Source organism: Ictidomys tridecemlineatus, chromosome 11 (assembly GCF_052094955.1).
Source record: "Ictidomys tridecemlineatus isolate mIctTri1 chromosome 11, mIctTri1.hap1, whole genome shotgun sequence".
Classification (NCBI taxonomy): Eukaryota; Metazoa; Chordata; class Mammalia; order Rodentia; family Sciuridae; genus Ictidomys; species Ictidomys tridecemlineatus.
The window spans coordinates 90,197,972-90,217,581 of NC_135487.1; the positions used below are offsets into that span (position 1 = coordinate 90,197,972).

The 19,610-nt window shown below is 37.2% G+C and overlaps 1 pseudogene; it reads left to right on the forward strand.

The window, feature by feature from the left end:
• The first annotated feature begins 8,672 nt into the window (after window positions 1-8,672).
• Window positions 8,673-8,746, forward strand: LOC120891037 (U6 spliceosomal RNA; annotated as a pseudogene).
• Window positions 8,747-19,610: the final 10,864 nt, after the last annotated feature.

Sequence of the window (19,610 nt, forward strand, 5' to 3'; positions counted from 1 at the left end):
TACATGTAGAGGACATGATACATGCCATGCTCCAGTGAAAATGTATTTGGGGTTTTTGATTTTTTTGTCTTTTTTGTTTCTAAAATAGCAGTAGCTGTAGGTAAAGGATAAATTGCCTGAAACAAGAACAGGGTGTGTATTGAAAACTCGTTCACACGTCATATTTCCTGCTGCCTCAAATTCTAAATTACACTTATATTCACTTTCACCATTTTTTCGCCACTGCCTCCAAATTACACTTGTAATCCTCAGCTGTCAGTATGCTAGAGTGGCCACAACAAAATAGACTGATGGCCTCAACCATTTTCACATTTCTGGAGGCCGGAAGTCCCAGTTCAGTGTGCCAGCATGGTTGTGCTCTGATGAACTTGCTCTCACTGGTTTGCACATGGCTGCCTTCATTCTGTGACTTCATGTGGAAAAAGAGAGAGGAAAAAGAGGTAATGGTGGTAAAATCTCACTCTACCTCCTAGGTAGAGGTAGGGTATTTATGCTTTATGACCTTTTCCATTTACTGACTCTTTCCTTCCCACTGCACAACAGCAGCATTCACTCTGGATTGCAGCTGCAGGAATCCAAGTCATATCAGTTGAACCCTAAACTCTCATTTTCCTACCTATGCCTACTTTAGTCACTCAGTTGATTCACTTTCCAAAGTATGTGTGCTCTTTCACAATTCTTAAGTCTTTTAATTCCTGTTTTCCCTGCCTAAGATCTTTTTCCTTTCTTCTACTTGGGGACATTTTCATGAATGTCTCATTTATGAGACCTACTCTATCTACAACAATATAGCCAAGAGAAGTCTCTTCTTCAATCATCTTACCAGAGCTCTGGTGGTATTCCCATATCATAGCACTTATAATAAAAAATTATTCCATTTATTGAATATTAATTTATTTAAGGATGAAATATATTTCCTGTATTCCTAGGTCTTATCACCATGCCTGGAATATGGTAGATGTTCAACATATAGATAAATATATATTGATTACACTAGTAAAACTCTAATGTAAAGTTAGAATTTTTTTCTAATTAAAACAAAATTCTAATCTTATAACACCTAAAAATAAAAACAGCCTGTAACTCACCTTGTATTCATTCATTCACCAGTTCATTCTGTCAGCCAAGATTTATTTGATATTTTCTATGTTACAAGCATCATTGTGAGCCCCCTGGGTACAGTCATAAACAGCAAAGTGCAGCCTGGAGTCCAAAGGTCTGAACTCGCTTCTATGGACTTTCATTTACTAGCACATGATGTTGCAAGAGATTGTACACCTTCATGCTCCAGTTTCAAAATACATAAAAAGGAGAGGGCATTGTAGTGGTTTGCTATGCCATATGCTCTCAGATATGATGAATTGATTTAAATATTTAGCACTTTTTTGATACATAATAAATAATAAAGAACATTTTGGGAGGGAGTGGGTACCAGGGATTGAACTCAGGGGCACTCAACCACTGAGTCACATCCCCAGCCTTATTTTGTATTTTATTTAGAGACAGAGTCTCACTGAGTTGCTGGCTTTTAACCTATGATCCTCCTGTCTTAGCCTTCCGAGCCACTGGGATTACAGGTGTGCACCATGGCTCCTGGCTAAGAACATTATTTTTCTTCTTGTCATTTGAATGTGAAGAACAATCATTGCTCTCATGGAGCACATCCTAATTAGTCCATAGTAGCCCTTACTAATGGAATCATTTCACATGTGTTAATGTTACTTGCCTAAATAGACTGTAAGCTGCTCAGAGGCAGGGGCTCTTTATAAATAGCTCTTAGTGAACAGCAAGTTCTCCTCTGTGATCATATTGTAACACCCTTGTTTAAAGAGTGGCAATATTAGTCAGGGAAAAAACTTAGTTCTTTGAAGTGTGATTCTTTAGAGGTAAAAAGTCAAGGTTGGGTCTCTTCCATTGCCTGAATGGCAGCAACTGCAATAATAAAAGCACTCTGTGATCCTGTGATGGCATAGCCCTTATGAGCCAGGCACAATGCTGTACGTGGGTTATTCAGGATTATTCTCTTCTCACAGTAACTCTGTGATGTAGATTCCATTTATCACTGTGAAAACTGAGGCTCAGATCTTAAGTGTCCAAATTTCTCACCTCTTCCACTCATACTTCACCAGGCTATCAGTTTCCATATTCACAAACAGTTACAATGTCTTGGCACTTTGTGTATGCCAGTCCCACCTGCATCTTTCTGCCTGTCTCTAAACCTTAAAGCAATATGTGACGCATCGCATTTTTTCATTTGGAAATACACTTAGAATATCTTTGATTTGTTTTTCTCTTAAAGAAACTGTGGAACTCTAAAGAACAATAAAAATTCTCTGGGGAATAGGAAAGTCAGGAAGGGAAATAAGCAGAAAATAAAATAACAACCAAGGATAACTGTGCACTACTGGATATGGAGAGACTCAGAGATGTATTGGAGTTGTCTGTGCAGCCTCAAATATGGGTCAAAGGGAGAAAACATGTGATGGATGTCATAAGCAAGCCCCATTAGGTTGGTCCATTTGGACTTATCTTAATATGCTTTATAGTCACTTGTACAGTCAAATTCTATTCAAGTATATAATAATCAACAAAACAGACTATAATCTATTGGAGACTTATATATTCTTAGATTTAGAACTTTTGTGTTCTCCATTCTTGTTATGTAATATAGTTATATTCTTAGTAAATGCATGCAAAATCTTATGTTTTGAAAATTGCTCTGTCTTTTTCATTTTTAAATAAGCATTCATTGTAAATGGTTAGAACAAAATAAGCAGCATGGATCTGAGAGACCCCATTTTTTTTCTTCCTGCTATTGGCATAATTGCATTTGCTGGTTTTTGAGATTTACATGCAAAGAACAGAAACCACACTTTAATATGTGATTAAATCTGAAGGGGGGGAAAAAAAGCCCAAAGATAACTTTCACTCCAAATTCTTTCTGGTGTGATGTAACCAACATAATCCTTTCAAGGGCAGCCCATACTATATACTTTCTAATAAAATGATGTCTTCAGTGACACCAGTGGCTAAGATCAGCAAATCCCTCAAGATTTGAAGGGAGGTAGTATAGTCAACACCGCTACCTTCATGGTTCTTTTGGTAAACCAGCCAACTGTGCAGGGGCATATTGCAGTTTAGCTTAGGTGTTCCCCAAAAGCTCATATATGAGACAATGAAGAAGGTTTAGAAGGGGAAATTATTGGATTATGAGAGCTTTATCTAACCAATGCATTAATCCTCTGATAGGCATGAACTGTGGGGTAACTGTAGGCAGGTAGTGTGTGGCTAGAGAAGGTGGGTTTCTGGGGGGTGTGCCTATATTTTGTGAGCTGAGCTTACTTTCTCTCTGCTTCTTGGTAGTCATGTCATGACCTACTTTCCTCCACCCTCCTCCGCCATGATGTCCTGCCCACAGCAAAGGAGCCAGCTGTCTGTAGACTCAGATCTCTGAAACCATGAAGCCCAAATAAACTTTTCCTCCTATAAAATTGTTCTTTGCAGTCACAGCAACAAAAAAGCTGACCAAAACAGGGCCTCTGTAGTGGCCAGAGAGATGCACGGTTCTACCATGTTGGTCTGTAGTATGTTAGACAGCCCCCAAACTGACAGACACTAAGGTATACACATCACAAGAAGAATGGTGTCCTAAGACCTCTTTATCTGATAATTGTTCTGGTGTGGGAAGAAGGTCATGACTACTGAGTAAAGGTCTTCTGTACTACTAACAACCCTAACGCGCCCATTTTTTTTTCAGATAATACTTGTAGTCAGTCACCATTCATTGTACCCAATGCAGCAAGAGATGGGGATCAGCTTCAATATCTGTTGTGAGTACCTTTTTTTGTACTGGTCAGGCTCCTTCTAGGACTGACGTGTGCTTAGCACTCTCCCAGTTGTCCTTAGGAAGTGAAGCTCTGAGCTTCTCTCATTGATGACTACATTTCCCACACATGAAAGTGACGTTCTTCTGGACTTCAGGTACTGTTTCATACCTAGATTTCTAGTCATGTGCTCTGAATTCCAGAAAGACTTTTTTCTTTATTATGAAGCCAGCATCATTTGTTTGAACTTTGAGCAAACACTGCTGTAACCACTAGACTGTGCTTTGGCCTGTAGAAACTACCTCTACATTCCATTAGGTATCTCTAAATATTCCATTTGCTTTATCTATGACTCTATGATATATAAAGATACAAACCGAGGGGGAAAATGAAGCAGAGAAGGGAGATACAAAATTCATGAGTTTTGATTTTGCATCAAGTAACCACGGGAGGTTTCACTGAGAATATAACATTAAGGAAAAGGCCCAAAGAAATAAGAAAGATCCCCTGGAATGTTAGGGAAAAGAGACTTTCAGACTGAAGGATGCAAAATGCAAAGATGCTGAGGCAGGAGACTGCTTGGTGTGTACAAAGGAGAGTAGGAAGGCAGTATGGTAGGAAAGATTAGCAGGAGGGGTGGTCAGAAAGACAATGGAGCCTACATTGTTTAAAGCAGCACCATCCAGTAGAAACAGAATATGAATCACATATGTACGTTTAAATTTTCCAGTAGACACAATCTAAAGTAAAAAAAAAAAGCATGTGAAATACATTTTAACAATGTATGCTATTTAGCATAATTTAATAGGAGAAAATTATTTTAATCTCTAATATCTAGTGAAATATTTTGCTTGAGTTTTCCCTAAGTCTTTGGTATCTGGTGTGTATTTTACATTTGTAGCACATCTCAGTTTGGACTATCCACATTTGGAGTGCTCAGTGACCATGTATGGATATGGCTGCTCTGCTGGAGAGGGCAGACTACAGGCTAGAAAGCTATTTTAAGGACTTTGATTTTACTCTGTGAGATAAAAGGCTTTTTTAGAATGAAAAGACCTGATTTGACTCCCACATTATAACAATCCCTCTGACTATCGTATTGAGAAAACGGAAAAGCAGAAAGGAATTCAGTTTGGAGACATACAGTATCCCATGTGAGGAGACAACAGCCACCAAGTTGTCAATTTTGTAGGCTGTGAGGAATGGTGAGGTTCTAGATAGATTTTGAAAGTAGAGCAGTATATTGGTTAAAGGTCCTCTGATAATTCCAAAGTGCAACATTAATCAGGAATCACTGGTCTGGAATCATTGGCCTGATGCCAGCTCCTATTTCACTGATATAAACCTTTGTCATGCTCTTCTGACAAATCCCCCCACCCAGTATTTATTTTGGATAGAAAAGTAGTGAAATTTGGAGATGGAAGGTAAGGTAAGGACCTCCAAGTACCTGAGGTTTGGGCAACAGGGAAGCAGTGATCTCTTTAAAGAGAGGAATTCTGTGCTTGGAACTATGAGTAAGACAAACATCAGGGAGGAGAAGCAGGAATCTGCTTTGGAATCTGTTTCAATGCATAGGAACTTTTTTGTGCTGATCTTTTCTGTTTCTCAATCACTATGCTGAATGCATAAATATTCTAAGTTTCTGAAAGTTCACGGAGCTATACAATTATTCTGTGTCCAAAGAGCTAGCAAGACAGTGAGGAAAAAGTTTCAAGAGGCTATAAAACCAGAATTATAGAAATAATGGTAAGTTATCCAAAAATATTGGGCCTGAGGTTTAGAAACTTTCTTTTCTGAAGTTAAAAATGAGGGAATTCCATTCCATATACAAATGATTCACAAAGACTTGCCCCATACCTCTCTCCAAACTTACTGTGATAAAATAAACTCAAAATGAATTTCAAAAAAAAATATACTTTGTCCCACTGCTTTAACTCATTCTGAGTCAGCACATTACTGTATGTTTTATTCTGAAATAATATTTAAGGTAAGCATGCAAGTTACAACGTAGTGTGGTGTTCTTGTTGAGAGACAAAGAGATAAACTTTCACATGAGTGTGTCAAGTAGTAATATTTATAGAGGGGTTTGGGGGTTTTATTTTCAACTTAGGATAGGAGAGATGCAGGTATTTGCAGATATGCAGAAAGAAAAATATAAAGGAAAGACAAAATCCGAAATCTTTAGAAAACAGTAAAACCAGGTAGGTTAAGAAGGAAGTGGGGAGGGATGAGATGAGCATACAAAGTGGGAAGGCTTGCACTGGAGAACTGATAACACTGTCATGCTAGGCAACAGAGGAACAATATGTGAATAAAAAAAAAAAAAATGGCGACCAGGGTTTGAAGAACCACTGCCAGATGGTCTAACAATTTTCAGTGACTTCATATGTAATGTGTGCCATTAAGGTCACAGGTTGCAACTGAGACAATTGCAAAGGATTTGGAACAGTCCTAGAATAGATTATAGGTGCATAAAGGGACTTCTGATCACTTTTGTTTTGTTTGTTTGGTTTTGGTTTTGAAAGACCCCAGCCTCAAAGCCTTAAGCTTAATATTAAGAAATATAACGTTTTGCTCTGCAGTCACAAGATGCTTCCTCCTAACCGCAACCCATGCCCCACACCCCCCATGTTGTAACCCATACGTTAATACCCTCATGTCAAAACCGCAAGATGTCCCAGACAGTTAAGAAACCACGAGATGTTCCAGAGGGGCAAACATGAGCAAAAGAGGACAAAAATAGGAACACGTGGGTGGGGTCTCCAAAACCACTCTGCCCCCCTGCGACCACTTTTAGGGGAGCTTGAGAGGGGGCCAATGAAATAGCTGTTACTGTGCTAAGCTGTCACGGGGGCCAATGAAGTAGCTGTTACTGTGCTAAGTTGGAATCTTGTCCCTTGCAACCTATAAAAATCCTGTAACCCCGAGCCCATGCATGCAAGCTGCCTAAGCCACGGCTGAGGTTCTGCTTTGCATCCATAGGCGCCTATGTGAATAAATTCCTCCTGCTGATTGCATCCAGTGACTCGCGTGTTCCATTTTGGGTTGGGGTCTCGGGGGTCTTTCAGTTTTTAATGGCGCTCAGAATCAAACCCTGACCTCTATCACTGAGCTATCACTCCAGCACTCTGAGCCATTCTAAAAAGCCAAATGAAGTCATTCTGCAAATATTTCCTTCCCACAGTAGAAGTTTCTTTAAACATAAATAAATTTTAATATTTTTTTCCTAGCATCATGCAACAATTATGATTGGACACTATTTTACAAATAAAGTGAAATAAGAAGTACAGAGGCCAGTAACCTAATTGCTAAGTTGAATTTCCTAGGAAGTTTATTCAGGTTGTGCAAAGTGGCCCACACCTATAATCCCAGCAAGTGGAAGGCAGAAGCAAGAGGTTCACTGAGTCCAGGAATTCAAGACCAGCCTGGGTAACATGGCAAGACCCTGTCTCAAAATTAAGGAAGGAAGGGAGGGAGGAGAAAAGAAAGAAAATTTTGGGTACAAGTCTGGAAAACACTAGGGTTTGGTTTGTTTTTTGTTTGTTTGTTTTTTGTTGTTGTTTGCTTGATAATAAGCTGAAAGATAGCAATTGTTAAAGTGAACTGCTAAAATGCTCATTGGTGATAGGCCAGAACAATGAAAAAGTCATTGATATGTGTTTTTGTTGTTGTTGGTTAAGTATTTTTTAGATGTAGATGAACACAATATTTTTACTTTATTTATTTATTTTTATGTGGTGCTGAGGATGGAACCCAGTGCCTCACACATGCTAGGCAAGTGCTCTACCACTGAACCATAACCCTAGCCCCTGACTTGTGTTTTTGAAGTCAACAAAAACAACTACAGAGATGAATGCATCTGCATACTATGTGCTTCAAGAAAGTTAAGACAGTGATCTAGGGATGGGTTGTAAAAACAGAAACAGAAATTGTGGGAGGGTGGTAGAGCAAAGAATTAAAAGAAAAATGAAGAAGTAAAAGGGACAAAACACCTTGTAGGACAGCAGTAGGAATGCCCCAGACTCCTTGCCTTCAGGATTTAGGAGGTAGCTTCTGTACAGGAAAGAGTTTTTAAGAAAAATGTGTCAGCTGGTTTATTATATTTTTAAAAAGAGGACAACGGCTGAAGTTGTATTTGGAGAATTTCTGTTGGCATCCCATTAGATATTTTTCTGAACTCTTTCTTTGTAGGTTTCAAAGGTGAGCTTTAATGAATTTTTACATTCCACGTTCAATTCAGACAGGAAAGCCACATGTTGATAAGCTTACTGACACTGGATATGCTTATCATTGTTTCCCTGCAAACCCCAAATTGCATATAAACAGAAAAACTCATCAACTGAAGCAGAAAGAGTATCAATTAGGCTGGTTCCTGGGAGCTGAAAAAAAAGAGCAAACAAAATTAATTTCAATCAGTGTGGTAATGAAAAATCAAAAATGTGTAATAACTCAAGATGACTATGCCAGAAAACAGTTATGATTTGGCAAAGAATTTTTATATAAATGTTTAGAATCCTTGAAACAGTATTCACATCTGTATTTTGTTATCATTTTTAAGTTATGTGTAGAATAACTGTTAAGATAGTTAAGACTATCTGAAACAGGAAATTGAGTTTTTCAGGCACGCATCCATATTTCTTTTGTGGCTGCAATCACGTGTTGCAGCCATTTCAAAACTTGAAAAAAGTAACAATGATACCAATAAACACTTATTGAACATTTATCATGTGCTTTACATACTTTGTTTAATTCAAAACATGATGGGACATGTGTTAAAGTTCTTGCAGGTAAGAGAATGCAAGTGATAGGGAAACAGTCTCCCTAATACCTTCAAAAGTACCTTATTGGGTGCTCACTTTGGCAGCACACATAATAAAATTGAAATGATACAGCGAAAATTAGCATGGCCCCTAAGCAAGAATTGTTATGCTCGAATTCGGGACCCCCAAAAGACCACCAGAGACCAAGATCAATGTAAGCAGCAAAGAGGTGTTTATTGCGAGCTAGCTCGGTCCTCCCTGCGCACACACAGCAACTGGTGATGCTGAGAGGCCCCAGTCCAGGGTGTGCAGCAGTTTTATACACTCTTTGGGGAAGGCAGGGACTTCACATACATCATAGCATCTCTTAGCAATCATCACACACCGTGGGAAAATCATAAAACAACTGTAAAACATGATTAGCACATTCACTGGTGGGAACAAGTTGGGTAGGGGTGATTGGTTACTACAAAAAGGGGATTCATTTGAACTGATTGGTTTAAGCCAATAGGGGTGTTCGTGCTGAACTACATGGTTTCCCAACACCATAAACTACTGGGAGGGTCATCTGGCATCCCAGGTATTTCCCTGTCTCATGCTGATTGGTGGCTGCTAGGGATTGCTATGGGTCCCCACCTAGCCTCACTGAGTCGGGGACACCTGGCACAGCAGATCTCTCCTGTTATTTGTAGCAGAGTGGGAATGTACCTAGGAGTGCTCTGTGGGTCTTTCCAAGGACAAAGGTCATGTCCCTTCTTTAGACAGGCTTTGCTCTGAGGTAGAGGCTGGTTTTTCAGAATGACATGCAAATTCGTGAAGTGTTCCATATTTTTCCATGTTTGTATAATTATATCAAAATGGATTCTGCTATCATGTAGAACTAAAAACGAACCAATTTTTAAAAGTATCTAATTGGAAAAGAGTAGGTTTAACCTCTTAGCAAGCCAAAAGAGTACCAACCTTTGACCATTTGGATAAAATGAGCTAAATAAGATTCAAGGGAGCTGTGTAACATTAGGCACTGGGGAGAAGAGGAAAAAAAAAAAAAAAGCACAGATTCTGAGCAGGGAAAGTAAGGTAGTAATAATCGCCAACCTTTGTCACTTGGTGGTCAATCTTGGCAACAGAGTCAAATTATGGGATGGAGGACTTTGAATAAAGTTGAAAAATCTTGTTACATGGGACTGGAAATATTAATTAATGCATTGATATGCTGCATGATAATTTCTTATTTAAGATTGTCCAGAAAATTCATTGAAATTTTTCTTTAATTAGACCCTTTAGATATTAAGATTCCTACAAAATAAGCTTGCAAAGGCAGTAAGAAATAAGAATGTGGTAGGTTTTAAAAAAAAATAATGATGTTGTAAGATTCTGATTTTGACTTGTATGTCATTTCATTCAACACTACACATTGTTTATGGTGTACCATGTGACGCTTTCATAAACAGCTAGAAGAAAGGATTGTGGTTGTCTCCTATATTTTAGATGTCTATCAACTGCAAGATGCTAAGCAATTTTATGTCTGTTCTAGTTCAAGGTGGTTGATCTGACAAAATTTCTTATACTATATTGCTAAAATTGTAACTTTCAAAAAACTAAAAGCATGATTTACAAATATAAGATGAACACCTGAGAAAATATTTCTTTTAAGTCACTAATTAATGAGGAAACCGGTAAGATGTCAAAATCATTTGACTGGAAAATATGAAGAAAAGATACATATGTAATCTATATTCAACACTGGGCACACACACATACTCATATTGAAGCCAGAATTAGACAGGCAGTCAGTGTAGATAGGTAAATCGAGTCAGGTCAGATCTAGGAGGCCAATTTTGAGTGAGTCTGGGAAGTTGGAGACTGTCCCCTGAGAGATCTCATCAAGAACCTGCCCCTGCTCCACCCTGTTTCCAAGGTAACCTGTCCCAGGAATTTCCCTTCCCTACAGGGAGCTGTAAGGTTGTTAAAATGTCCTTGGCTGCTCCATCCTGCCCTTCCCCCTTCAGCCCACCTGTTTTCCACCTTTTGGCCACACCACAGAGCACATTCTAGAGCCTAGTCATGTAAGCAGAAAGGAGAAAGAAAGGGAAAAGACAGCAGAACAAAGGAATCTTAGGACGTATAAAAAGGGCAGAACACCTGGCTTCTTGGGATACCAAGATACCAGCTATGGCCCCCTTCTCCCTCGAGGGAGAAGTTTATGTTACCCCTTTTTAAATAAACCCTGCTTCATATGCTTGCCTCGGGTGCTTCTCTAATGTTTAAACTTCAACATGTGGGGAAGCAGGACTTGTCAAGGATAATCGGCGGTATCAATATCTAGTTAAGAAAGCCGAAGAAATTTTGCAAATATATTCAATACATTATATAATATATTAATATTAGTATATATTGCAAATATATTATATCTCATTTTCCTATAAGGCAACACATTTTTTAAGAGAGAGAGAGAGAATTTTTTTTAATATTTATTTTTTAGTTTTCTGGGGACACAACATCTTTATTTATTTTTATGTGGTGCTGAGGATCAAACCCAGTGCCTTGCTCATGCCAGGTGAGCGTGCTACCGCTTGAGCCACATCCCCAACCCAAGGCAACAAAATTTGTACTGAATAAATATCAATTCCATCTCTACTGGGAAAAAAATTCTCTTTTAGTACTGTAACTATGAATCACTTGAATGAGTGTTTTCTAATGTTAACTTCTACCTTTTTGAAGTTGAACACAGCCCAGTCACTAGGAAGTCAACCAAAGGTGCACAGCCTTGATTTATAAAATATCACTCAGCACTCAACTGAAAGGACAAACAAGGAGGTCTTTTGCCAATTTCCATGACTTGGGCTGCTTTTCTGAAAGCATTCATTACCTGATACACACTTGCCTATTGCTTTCAGGTGACACTGATACTAGCCTGGTGTTGGAAGCTGGACTCACTCTTCACTGCTCCAGAAATATCTGAAGTCAAATTGATAAGAAAATAGGTTTTATTCAAAGCCAGCTTTGAAGAAAGGTAGAATAAACTTATTGTTTCAAAATTTCATTTTCAGAATCTCTGAGGGTGATCAAAGTTGTTGTAAAAGAAGAGGCAGTAAAATGAGACAAAAAGCAGGAAGTACACATGTGCATTTTTTATTTGTTCTAATTAGTTATACATGACAGCAGAATGCATTTTGATTCACTGTGCACAAAGGGAGCACAACTTTTCATTTCTCTCATTGTACACGATGTAGAGTCACACCATGTGTGCTGTCATACATGCACCTAGGGTAATGATGTTCATTGCATTCCACCATCTTTCCTGCCCCTTTACCCGCTTTTCTTCTTCCCCTCTCCTTTGCCCCATCAAAGTTCCTCCATTCTCCCTAGGCCCCTTCCATTATGAATCAGCATCCACTTATCAGAGAGAATATCCAGGCTTTGGTTTTTTGAGATTGACTTACTTCATGTAGCATGATATTTTCCAACTCTATCCATATCTGCAAATGTCATAATTTTATTCTCTTTTGATGCTGAGTAATATTCCATTGTGTACATATACCACAGTTTCTTTATCCATTCATCTGTTAAAGGTCATCTGGTTTGGTTCCACAGTTTAGCTATTGTGAATTGAGCTGCTATGAACATTGATGTGGCAGTGTCACTATAGTATGCTGATTTTGAGTCCTTTGGGTTTAGAGGAAGGAGTGGGATAGCTGGGTCAAATAGTGATTCCAAGTTTTCTAAGGAATCCCCATACTGCTTTCCATAGTGGTTGCACCAGTTTTCAGTGCCACCAGAAATGTGTGAGTGTACCTTTTTCCCCACATCCTCATCAACACATTTTATTGCTTGTAGTCTTGATAATTGCCACACTGACTGGAGTGTGATGAGTAGTTTTGATTTGCATTTATCTAATTACTAGAGAAGTTGACATTTTTCATATATTTGTTGATTGATTGTATATCTTCTGAGAAGTGTCTGTTCAGTTCCTTAGCCCAATTATTGATTGGGTTATTTTTGTGTGTGTGTACAAATATAGTTAGCTTATGCCAGACAGTTGGGTGAGGGACCCTCACCATTCTGTGCTTCCTTGGACTTGGTGGGCAGCCCCCTGTCCTCCACTCTCAGCTCCAGGAAGTTGCTCTCAATTTCAGAGTTCCCTCCAACTTCAGTCTGTTTCACCATCTGTGCAAGACCCACCCCAGTGGCCTTCTCCTCTATGAAAATGTCTTGAATGCCTTCAGGCAAGGTTGAGGTCCCATTCTAGTCTCTGAAAACCTTCTATTATATGGTAGATATTGTACTTTACACTTCATGGGGTGGTAATTGTGTAAGGCTTGTCTCTTTCCTCCATAACTAATACTGCCTGACACAGAGATCAGAGTTAAGTTTCATCCTAATTAGGGAATCCTAGTTTGAAACCTGGTATCATCAATTAGTAGCCATATAACCTTGGGCAACTTATTTAACCTGTCAGGGTGTTATTGGTATCATATTTTAATTGATAATAATGTCTAACAGAAACTTTTATTGTGAGATAAAACATAAAACATTTATTACATTATAGCTTCTCAATGAGTAATAGTAGCAATGATAGTAAAGATATTAAAAACGGAAGATAGTAGATGGAGGTAAAATTTAGATAAACAAGGCTAAGCTCATGAGTTCTGAGAATTTCTTGGAATGTTTATTGACCTGTTTAGTGACTTGGTATACTCAATGAGGCCAAGGGAAGATTTTGAGTCTGAGTTAAAGATATCATTGTTCAAGTCCCGCTGAATATAGGTGTTGCAAATGTGCAAATCAGCTATGTGATCATATGCTGTGAATCACAATAATTCATGAAGCAATTCAAAGTTGTCCAAAAATTTAGCTCAAAAAGAATTTTCTACATGTTTTATTCTTCATTTGTTTAGTTTACAAACTACACAAAAATAAATTTCCTGGAATTGTATAATTTTCAGGCCCTCATGCTGGTGTTATTGACATTTTCAAAAGAAAAATATTACATAGAAACTTAAGTTATCTTTACATAAGTAGGGCCCAATGAGCAAGAGCTCTTATTATAATAGTTGTATGAAAGCATAATTCTAGGCACAAGGAATGACACAGGAAACATGAAACACTGTGGCTCCCAGCAAGACACTTAGGCTCATCTGAATATTTGCACAGAAGAGAATACAGAACTTCTTGATGCAGCAAACCTGCTCTACTGGTTTTCTTCCAAACTGTCAGCCTTCTTATTTTGGAGGGAGAATTAACAAAAAATTAAGTGTGCTTTAAAGACAGACAAGATAGGAGCCTGCAACATGACAGGTCACTTGAGTTCTCCATGGAGATTTATCTTCAATCCAAAAACTGGGTTTTTATCAATTTACCATATTTCAAAAGCACTGAAAAGAAAAATGACTCAAAGAATACTGAGTTAAATTTATTTTTATAAAGTAGAAATTCAATAGCTTTCTCCTTTTTATATTTCATTTACTTAGGTTTTCATAGATATGGTTAATTTCAAGTTATTTGTTGTGAATTTTCTATATTTTGATATCATATTTGGAAAGTCAGTATATGACCATAGTTGCTATCATAATAAAAATATCTAACACATTTAGTGCTTACTGTGTGTCAGATAGTGCACCAAGTGCTGTATATGAGTTGTCTCTTTTGATATTCACAAGACACAATGAGAGGCATCTTTTCATTATTTCTCTTGAATAGAAAAAAAAATGAGATCATCTGCCAAATTAAATGAGCCTGGATCAGATAGTCTGTTTGACTTCAGAACTAAAATCATTAACTGCTCTACCATCAACTTTCCCTGCCTCAAATAGCCTGAAAGAGTATTGATTTTCATACATAAAAAGATGCTATTTATTAAATATGCAAAGTTACAGTTCTTCATTTTGATGGCCCAGTACAAACAAAATTTTGAGAAAGATACTATTTCTTCATGATCTTATGTGGAAATTTAAAAGCCCTTCTTTGGAAGTGTAGAGGAAGTAGTGCTTATGTTTTCAGTTTGTTTGGTTTTTTTGTTGTTTTTTTTTTTCCTTTGTGAAAAGATTTAGGTTGCTTTTACTTTGAATTTGCATAAATGGAAAATGTATTTTGAATATTGTTAAATCTATTAAATTTACCTATCACCCAGTAAGTCCAATTTTCAGGAATAATGAAACATTCCAGGGAGCAAATAATGAAATGATGTGAGCTTTCTCAAATAAAATAAATAAGGCTCATAAAAGGGTCAGCTTGGTAGAATTGTGTCTCATCAGGATGGCCATGGTTTCTCTCTCAGTTATTTCTCTCATCAGAATTACTGCATAATTATATATTATCTATTCGAAGGAATAAATCAGAAATCCCAAGGGAAACAAACTTTTTCCTTAAAAATAATGACTAATTAACATAATAATCTTCTCTGTATTTTATTGAATAATCAAGAAATTTTGCTGAACTCCAAAGAGGATGCAAGAATGAGGTCAGATATGAGAAGAGGTGAGTGGATATGTAGCTCTCAGCGACTCTATCCCAGTCTTTCCCAGCTGCTTAATTTTTCTCTTTTGTAGCCCTTTTATAAAATAGTAAGCAGTGTATGACTGTCAGCAGAGTTTTGACAATATGACTACAATTTCATAGAAGATGAAAAGTGAGTGTCCAAAAAATGAACTACAATTATTGCAGAGATCAGTTTGCTGTCTTGGAAAAGATCAGTAAAATTTTATCTTCCCAGTTCCAAATTTAGAATCTCAAATTTAAAAGACTCATTTTGGGGTTCTAAACATATTAGTTATAACCTTTGGCTTTATTAAATTTTGCTAGAAAGATTAAAATGAGGTTAATAAGAGGAGCTGCTAGTAGAAAGAAACAATAGATAATGTGAAGAACTGAAAAATTTGCCATGAAAACAGTAGTTCCCAGAATTGGTGTGTGACAGACTCTATCATATATGATGATCACAGCACTTTAAATTTTGGAAGACTAACATATTAGAAGGAAAACGAATTTAGCTATTGTAATTGCATTGTCAATTATCCAATTGTTTAAACTGGATAATTTATGAATCAGGTTTAGAATTAAACCTTTCTTTGGGGACAGTCCTACACTCTTAAGATTAGTGGCTTACATTAAGCAATTCTATTTGGTTATTCTTATTAAAAATGTCAAATCTTCCAAATTCCGAACAGCTTTTGTTATTTAATAATTCTATAGAAAAAGGGCTGGGCCTAAATGACTGTTTGAGAAAGTACCTCATTCTTCCTTTCTCCCAGAGTGTGAAAATATAACAATTCCACATCCTTTTTGTCATCTTAATTTACTTATTGACAATAAATGCATTTTCTGTCTTCTTGCTAAATGTAATTCTCAAGCCTCAGAAACCAGCTTCTTTTTCATGGCACAAAAGGCCATGTCACTTAGAAACCAATCATTAAGAGCAGAGTAGATGTTGCCTCCACCCCCATAAGATTGATGAATCACAGTGAAGATGGCTTTGCTGTAATCCATTATCTCCAATACAGCCCTTAACATAACAAAAGCAAAAAAGGAAAAACTAATGTCCTTTTCATGGATAAAATATGACTGGGTACATCATTCTTTTCTTCTTTTCCTTCGGCATTACACATTACATTCCAAAAAGAAAAGAGAAATTGGGATGGCATTGTATTGCAAAGTAATGCTAATGTATCTACAATCAAGAAAGATAAAAAAAGAAGCAAGATTTTTTTTTTATTATTATTATAATTGCAACCAGTGCATGCTGGGATTCTCAAGTTGGAATGTGTATTGTGGTATAATAAAATAAAAAGTATTTCCTTTCATCATCATCATCAAAGTACACACAGCTAAGAAATTTGCCATTAGATAAAAGATTAGTGGTGACACTGATTTCACTGTTTACATGATTAAGTGCCCTTGTGTGGTCTAATGTATGTTGGGAGATGCCTCAATTTCTGAAGGTGAGGCATTGAGAATACAAAGTAATTGTGAGGAAGAAGATAAAAGCTTGCCTGTGGCAAAACATTTCACAGGAAAAGAAACATCTGGTGAGTGACTATCATATTTATGGGACTGGAATATATCCCTACGTACCTTGTGAAAACTTGTAGAAAAATGGCTATTAAAATGGAGAATGTCTTCGTATTTTGGAAATGTATTCTGTACATGAACAAGAAAAAAATAATTGATTTTTGCATAACTTAAAAGTATATATTATTGATCATAGTGAGAAAAATACAACACTGTCTTAGTATCCCCATTGTTTCTTTAACAAACTATTACCAATTTAGTGGCGTAATACAATGCAAATTTATTCTCTTACAGTTCTGAAATCCATAGTCCCAAATCAAGTGGCAGCTGGGCTGGGTTCCTCCAAGGTTTTTAAAAGGAAATCTGTTTCCTTGCCTTTTTCAGCTTTTAAAGACTTCCTGCACTCCTCCATTCATGACGTTCCCTCACATCACCGCAACTCACTTCCTCTGTCGTCTTATCTCCTATACCCTATGTATTCTTTTGTATCCTTATAAGAACAATTGTACAACATTTGGGACCCGCTTGGATAATCTCTTTCTTTCAAAGTCCTCAACTTAATTGCAACTGCAAAGTCTCTCTTGATATATAAGATAGCCTATTCACAGGTCCCATGATCCAGGTCATCTTTGGGGAATGAGGAGAAATGGAGTCTTCAGTCTACCACAGTGTGCCCTTGGATATCCATGTCTATCTCAAACGCAAAATACATTCACCCAACCCAAGACCCCCAAAAGTCTGGAACCATTAGTGTCAATGTAACTCCAAAATTCCATGGAAGTCTCAGCAGTTATAAAACACCACGTCTCATCATTTTAAATTGTCTAACTTTGATATGTGTGAGACTCTCCGTTTAATGCATGCTTGGGCAGCATTCCTCTCCATCTGTGGATCCGTGAACCTAGAAAATAAGCTCCATGTTCACAAACAATGGCGGTGGGCACAGGGAGCAGTTACAGACATTCAAAAAGGGAGAAAAAGAAAGGAAAAAAGGACTTAAAATTCCTTAGGAAAAAAAAAAAATGTTTCAAGACCTGAAGTGATCTCTGCAGGCTTGGAGTCCTGTCTTCTGAGCTCTGACTCCAGGTTCTATATTCACGGTGCGATCAGGGGGCTCCCACCTCTTTCCTCTAGGCTCCCCCTGAGTCTTTTCTTTTACATGAAGGGAAGCACATGCTTGTGACTTAGTTATTTTATAAGACTGATTATTTCCTGTAGAATTCTGGAGGTTTGAAAAGCCTCCTTTCGTTTCTTCCTCCCTCAGTCCCCTTAAGTCCAGGAAGACAGTATTTCTGATGATTTAACATTTTTAAATACCTGTGGATCTTCTGATGTGTCTCAGGGATTCACTCCATTAGATAAAAGGCTTCTCCACAGATCTCTCTACCCTATTCAGCTGAGTTAGTTGAGAGAATCTGGAGTCACATCCCTAATCTTTTCAAAGAGCCTCTGTGTGACTGAATACTTTAACCTTTGTGTCCAAGGGAGGCACTGCAAAAAGTTAGCCAAACTCTTGACTTTATCTTCAGAGCATGCTTTCCTGACATTTAGTTTTAGCATCTTTTGTGAATAGCCTGAAAAATTTCCAAATCAAGTCCTGTTTCCATTTTCTTCACAATTTATCTCTTTTCTCTTTTATTTTACCATAAAGAGCAAAAAAAAAAAAAAAAAAGAAAAAGAAAAAAGAAACCAAACTGCCTCTTCAACATTTTTCTACAAAATTGTCTTAGTTAAATATTCAGGTTCATCCTTTACAAATGTTGCTTTTTACCCAATTAGAGGGCTTGATTCAATGCTGTTTTCTGTTCCTATGTAATAAGGATCTCCTTCCCTTCAGTTTCCAATAACATGATTCTAATTTCCTTCTGAACCTTCAAAAGAAACCTGTTTAGTGTTAATATATCTTTCCACATTCCACTGTGATTGTTCTCTAAAATCACACAGGCTTTCTCCCTCCCATGTTCCTTACTTCCTTCTGAGCCCTCACGGAGGCACCATTAACATTCACAAGTCTATCCATAGTCTATTTAACGCAATGTGGAATTTTTTCTGTCATGCTTCTTAAACTTCTTCCAGCCTCTGCTCATGGCAGAATTACCAAATGCTTCTACCTTTTAGATATTTTTTTTACAGCAGCACCTAACTTCAAGATACCAAAATATGTATCAGTTTCTGATGGTTGCCATAAAAGATTATCATAAGCTCAGAGGCGTAACACAAATCAAACTTATTCTCTTACACTTCAGGGCAGTGGACATCTGACATCCAGGTGTTCACAGGATTGAATTCTTTCTATATGCTTCATGGAGATTTGTTTCCTTGCCTTTTCCAACTTCTGGAGTTTGCATTGCTTGGCTAGTGGCCCCTTCAAGCTTACTACAACTTCTTTCTTCTGTTGTTACATCTCTGACTTTTAACGGATCCTCTTCCTCTTGTAAGGACCATTTTTTTTTTATCACATTTAGGACCTCACTGGATGATCCAGGACAATATTCCCTGGAATTCTTAATTATATCTCCAAAGATATTGTTGTTATATAATGCTAAAATATTGATAGGTTCTGGAAATTAGAAGTTAAGAATCCCTAAGAATGGGACATTATTCAGCCCAATACAAGCAGACAATTATAAATGAGAATAATTTAAAATAAGAATTTTAAATTATTTAAAATTTATCTTCATTCATTCATTAATTAGTCCTTCTTCTTTATTAATCCCCTTCTGTCTGGTCAATACTGTGCTTGGTACTAAAGAAACAGGAAGAAAAGACAGTTTCTTCCCTTAGAAACATAGTGTCTGATATGAAGAAAAAAAAACAGAAGCTAAAAATTGAAATTTAGTGAATGAGTAAGAAAACATTTAGGTCAGAGAGAAAGAAAGCAAGGGACATAGGGTAAACTCAGACAGAGGCAACAGTGGTAGAAAGAATTTCTCTGTATTTTCAGTCTCATGTTTTAATTTTTAAAAGAAAATCACGATTGAAAGCTATAATGAATATCAGATAGTCATATCCATTTTTC